This window comes from Mesocricetus auratus, unplaced genomic scaffold, assembly GCF_017639785.1.
Source record: "Mesocricetus auratus isolate SY011 unplaced genomic scaffold, BCM_Maur_2.0 Super-Scaffold_4256, whole genome shotgun sequence".
In the NCBI taxonomy this organism is placed as follows: Eukaryota; Metazoa; Chordata; class Mammalia; order Rodentia; family Cricetidae; genus Mesocricetus; species Mesocricetus auratus.
The window spans coordinates 1,618,410-1,624,409 of record NW_024429182.1 but is presented as its reverse complement, the minus strand read 5'-3'; the positions used below and the strand labels follow the sequence as shown (position 1 = coordinate 1,624,409).

The 6,000-nt window shown below is 45.6% G+C and overlaps 1 long non-coding RNA gene across 4 annotated transcripts in view; it reads right to left on the bottom strand.

The window, feature by feature from the left end:
* Positions 1 to 935: 935 nt before the first annotated feature.
* The window catches only part of LOC121139113, a 41,512-nt gene continuing 36,447 nt past the window's right edge, over positions 936 to 6,000 (bottom strand). For 3 of the 4 annotated variants that reach the window (XR_005875954.1, XR_005875959.1, XR_005875956.1), the window contains 3 exons: positions 5,343 to 5,458; positions 4,851 to 5,079; positions 4,039 to 4,143 (listed from right to left, as the gene is read on the bottom strand). This is a non-coding gene — a long non-coding RNA (uncharacterized LOC121139113). Of the gene's footprint in view, positions 1,490 to 4,038; positions 4,144 to 4,850; positions 5,080 to 5,342; positions 5,459 to 6,000 lie in introns of those variants that run through there. The other variant, XR_005875957.1, reaches the window with a different exon arrangement.

Sequence of the window (6,000 nt, the reverse complement as noted above, 5' to 3'; positions counted from 1 at the left end):
TTGTTGCCACTCCCTTTCAAATGTGGAAATAAAGCAGGACATTTGTGTCTACTCAGGACTCTGGCCTCAGAAATCCGTGGGACTTTATTTTTTTGGTGGAAAATTCTGCCTTTTTGCCCATCCACATGGATTCGTATGTGTCTCTGCATTTAAAGATGTACGGTAACGCGGATGAGTCAAGGGGGCAGGTTCCCGTCTCAGTGGCCGGAAGAGTCTGTCTTAACCATGTGGATAGAGGTAGTGTGATGTCACAGTGTAAGGGGCAAAGAGGAACGCACCACCCAAGAAGCTGTAGCTACCAAGTCACGGATTTTTAGAGCTCCCAGAGGCAGCTACGGCCCTCCTACTTCTTCTATTCCTCCTCCCATTCTCTTCCTCCTTCCTCCTCCTCTTTTTCCCCTTTCTCCTTTTCTTCCTCCCCCTTTCTTCAGAATTAGCATAGAGTCCATTTTATTGGAAAAAAAAACCCATAACCTTATTTTGCCCCTTTCTATTTTTTTTGTTTGTTTGTTTTTACGAGACAGGGTTTCTCTGTATTGTTTTGGAGGCTGTCTGTCCAGCCCAGCCTCGAACTCATAGAGATCCGCCTGCCTCTGCCTCCCGAGTGCTGGGATTAAAGCACCACCGCCCGGCGCCCCTTTCTATTTTAAATTCACTCTTTTTGAGTGGGTTGACACCACTTCCGGATCCATCACATTCTGCTGCCCCTGAACGTGGTGCAAAGTCAGGGCCAGGAGACCCATTTGTGTTCAGAGGTCTTTCATGGCACTGTTTGTAGTCGGAGACACTCTCAGTCAGCTGCAGGCAGTGAGTACCATGCAAGCCTAAAGCTTCTAGCAGTAATGTTGGAGAGCTAATCTGAAAAATGGTGCAGCTAGGAAGGAAAGGAGAGTTTAGAGATGGACAGAAAGAAAATTTTTTAAATAACAGTTCATCTTTATTAAGCCATGTTTGAAAGTCACTCCAACTATCAAATGAGCTTACCCACTTTTTCCGACTTCTGTTTATGTCTTTGGCAACCCAAGCACACTGGTTAACTCAATATCTTCCGGGTGGAGCAACGCAGCATCTGAGATTCTCTCTAGATGCAGGGAGACCTGGGTGAAAGCAACACCCTGTCCAAAACGTCTCTTCTTGGAATGAAGTCAAACACTTCTGTTTACTGATGTCCGGTCATTGATTTTTCTTGCCATGTATAGATTCTGTGAAATGCTCTGGTGAATAGCTGTGCAGTATCTGAGATGTGATGGTATCTTCAAAGGGGGTTCACAGGTCATCTTAGAAAAGCTGTTATGGGGAAGTGCTTACCGATGACCTCCCCAAGCCAGATCTGTGAGCTCCGGACCAACTACTTCAAGGCACAAAGTTACGGTTCGACCAACTTAATTTGCAGTTCATGCTACCGTATATTTTTTCTTGCGTAAGGATGAATATTATTTCTTTAAAGATGCCAGGTAAGATGGCAAATTAGACGTTGCCTCTGCGTGACCTGGTATGAAAGACATCAGGATGAAAAGAGCTTTCTACTCCCATGAGAGGAAAACAAATTGAAAAAATAAAAAAGAACTAGGTCTAGGCTAGATGTCCAAGAGTGAGACACCCAGGATGAGGAAGAGCAATCTGGAGAGAGAGACTAACCACCTAGGGAGACTTGGCTAGGGCTGGATGCTCTGTGGATGGAGAGGAGGAAGAGCAGTGAGGGCTGTGAGGATGGATGTGGTGTGTGAAGTGGGAGCATGATGCTGGGATTCCCCTCCTGGTGCCTTGGAATGAAACCTGGGAGAAACTTCCGACACTGCCCCACCCCTTTGAATAACACAGTAGACATGAAGAGTGTGTTGCACAGTCTCCTGTTGTGGGGATTTGGCCATTGGGTCTAATGACCGGTGGAATGGGATAGGTTGGCTCAGTGGGCATGGTCTACTCTGAGGATATGTGCCCCTTTAAGAAGTGATGGAAGAGGACTGCGCACTCTCTTGGATGTGGAGGGCTTCCTGATGCCACGGCTCGGTGACCTGGAACTTTCCTCATCCTCTCTCAGGATCAGTTACTTCTTCCCATCATGGCTGCCCCACACTGGGCACTGTTATATAACCGGAGGTTTTTCTCTCACCTGGCAGTTCCCAAATAACCACTCAGAGGCTTAATATTACTTATAAGTGCTTGGCTGATGGCTCAGGCTGATCATTAACTAGCTCTTACATTTAAATTAACCCATAACTTTTATTTATGCTTTGTCATGTAGTTCATGGCTTGTTACCTTATTTTTTACACATCTTGCTTCCTTGGCAGCTGGATGGCATCTTCCAGACTCCTCCTGTCTTCCCCTGTATCTCTGCTTGGATTTCCCACCTGGATCTACCCTGCCTTGCTGTAGGCCAAAGCCGCTTAATTTATCCAACCAATGAGAGCAACCCATATTCACAGCACACAGAAAGACATCCCACAGCAGTCTCCCTAATAGGTATGAGTAAGTGTGACAGAGGAGATGAGACCTGTAGCTGGAAGTTTCTCTCCTGCCCACCAGTTCCTGAATAACCACTCAGAGGCTTATATTAATTATAAATCTTTGACTGATGGCTCAGGCAATTCCCAACTCATTTCTATGAATCTGTGCATCTCCAGGAGGCCCATGGCTTATTACCTCACATCTTGCCTCTCTTGTGGATGCTGGTACTTCCTTGACTCCACCTTCTTTCTCCCTGTATAACTGTTTGGATTTCCCAGCCTGGCTCTATTCTGCCTGGCCATTAGCCAAGTCAGCTTCTTTATTAGCCAATGGTAATAAAGCATCTTCCCACCATACAGAGGGAGCATTCTACCTCAGAGAACATCCAGTCACTTAAACACAGCTACAAGTGCTTGGGCCTTCCACACACCATCAGAGCCCCAGCAGCAGAAAGAGAGCCCCCATGAGCATAAGCACAGTCTCCAAATCATTGGAGAGGAGATAGGAACTGTCAGGCCCAGGGTCTCAAACTGGGGGATTCTGAAAGGAACTAGAGTCTTTCTCTCAGCAGGAAAGACAGACTGACTTACTGGAATTACTGAGCAGAGCAGCCTTCCTGTCACCTATAGCAAGTGCTAGAAAAGACAGCCAAGGGGTGGGGAACCCCAAGTCACAGCATCATCTGTGTCACTTTCTTAGTTTTATGATTATCGTTTTTTTTTACATCTACTCAACAACACCTTTTCTATCATTTCTTATATTGCTACATCTCTCACTCATACCTTCCTCTTTCTCCCATTTCTTCCCCCATTTTACTGCTTAATTATCAATGCCCTCTTAGCTCAGAAAAACCATAAGCTACATTTCCCCCAACAAAAAACCCACTGCCACCATCTCTAACCCTACTGATGATGTGGGGGAAGTATTTAACAGTCTTCTACTGCTAATTAAAACCAGGACATCTGTCATATCTTGTTATGGCAGTTGGCTGCCCCTTTAACGGTACGGGGGAACATAAACACAGCATTAAGACAACTTGCCAGGAAGACTCATAAAATAAAAGAAGCCAAAAAGAAGATGAAAAAATGGGGGGAAAACTAGAGGACGCATCACTTCCAACAGACATGCAAAGTATAATAAAGAAACATAAATATGACAAAAAAGCCAGCATGACTCTCCACTGTTTTAGAATATTGTTTTGAAGTGTGTTACTTTTGTTTGTGCTCTGGAACATTTGTTTAATGATGCAAAGATGTGTTTGATGAAATAAAATTCACCTGTGGTTGGGAGGCTGGGTCAGCAGCTAGCTGACAGGAAGATGCAGGGAGGAGCCAGGTGGAGAAGGGGTTCTAAGGAGGGACAAAGAAGGCAGGACTGGAAAGGAGAGAGTATAAAGAGGAGGAGGATTGAGGAAGAAGAGAGTAACGAGAGAACATGGAGAGGAGGACATCAGGGGCAGCCTCTCAGCCACACATGGAGTAAGAAGGGAAAAAACGGTATATAGGAATATAGAAAGGTAAAAACCCCAAAGGCCAAAGATAGATGGGGGTAATTTAGGTTAAGAAAAGCTGGCAAGAGACAAGCCAAGCTAATCTTCATGTATTTATTTGGGTGCTGGGTGGTGGGCCTCTTGGACATCGCACAGTGCTCCGTAAGCTCCGAACTCCACAATAGCGAAAACCTAAGGCAATGAGCTGAGAAAATATTTCAGAAGTAAACAAACTGTAGGTCAAAGTTTATGTGGCTGGCTTGGGGTCCCAGTCCCTCAGCTGGAAGTCTTGCCTGGTTGCCTGGTTACAGGAGATGACTAGTTCAGGCTCTGTGTCTCCCATATCTAGGGTCACCCTCATAGATTCCTGGGAGTTTCCATTGCACTACATTGCACTATACTACTCCAGTATTTACTGTCTTTCCCGGTACTCCCTCCCCTCATCCTCCCTCAACCTGATCCCTCCTGTTCCCATCCCCACCCTCATCCAGACCTCTTCCCCTGTACACCCGTGATGTCTATTCTAGTTTTCCTTCACGGTGAGATTCATGTGTCCCCCCTTGTGCCTTCCTCGTGACTTAGCTTTTTTGGGTCTGTGGACTGTAACATGGCTGCCCTTTATTTTACAGCTTAATATCCTCCTATACGTGAGTCCATACCATGTTTGTCTTTCCTGTCTGGGTTACCTTACTCAGGATGATCTTTTCTAGTTCCATCCATTTGCCAGCAAGTTTCGTGATGTCACTGTTTTTTTTTTAAACAGACGTTAAATGTATCACATTTTCTTTAACCATTCTTTGGTTGATGGACTTCTAGGTTGTGTCCAGTTTCTGGCTATTATGAATAATGCTACTATGGACTTAGCTGAGTAGGTGTCCTTGTGGTATAGTAGAGAGTCCTTTGGGTAAATACCTGAGTAGTATCATTGTGTCTTGAGGTAGGCTGATTCCCAATTTTCTGAGCAACTGCCATATTGATTTCCAAAGTGGCTAATTTGCCTTGCCTGAAAATGCTGGCACAATGGTGGTGTAGACATTATGGAAGTAGCCAACCAATTACTGGTCCAGATTGAGACCCACACTATGAGAGGAAATCCACCTCTGACAACGACTAGGACCCAGAGACTGGACAGTCAGGAGGCCTAGGATAGAACCAAACATGACTGGTAAAAAAGAGAAAAAAAGTCAATGAAATGATTCCTAATGATGCTCTGCTATACACATATGTCATTGCCCAGCCCAGCTGTCATCAGAGAGGCTTCACCCAGCAACTGATGCAAACAGATGCAGAGACCCCCAGCCAAACAATAGGCAGACCCTGAGAAATCTTGTGGAAGATGAGGAGGAGGGATTATGGGAGTCAGAGGGGTTAAGGACACCAGGGGAAAACACAGAGTCAACTCACCTGGGCTCATGGACGTTCATGGAGACTGAACTGCCGACCAGAGAGCTTGCATGGGACTGACCTGGGCCCTCTGCACATCTGTTTCAGCTGTGTGTCTTGGTCTGCTTGTGGGACACCTGGCAGAAGGAGAGAGGGCTATCTCTGTCTTTGTTGCCTGCTCTTGGGACCCTTTCTCCTCCAGGGTTGACTTGCCCAGGTTCAATAGGAGAGGAGGTGCCTAGTCTTGCTGCAACTTGATATGCCACGGCTGACTGAAATACATGGGAGGCCTGACTTTTCTGAAGGGAAAGGGAGTGGCTGGAGGGGAGGTTAGGGGGAGGGTCTTGGAGAAGAGGGAAGGGAAACTGTAATCAGGCTGGGGAAAATTAGTTAATTAATTAATTAAAAGAACAAAATAAGTGAACAAGTCCAGCAGTGGTGGTGCACACCTTTAATTGCAACACTTGGTAGGCAGAGACAGGCAGATCTTTTTGAGTCTGAGGACAGCCTGGTCTATAGAGTATATAGCCAAGGCTACACAGTGAAACCCTGTCTCAGGAAATCCAAAACCAAAAGGAAACAAAAGATCGAACAGAAGACTCAGACAGATGAATGAAGTAAAGAGACCTTTCCAGGGCCTAAATAGAAAAAAATGTAGTTTAAACAGTAATTTGGAGAA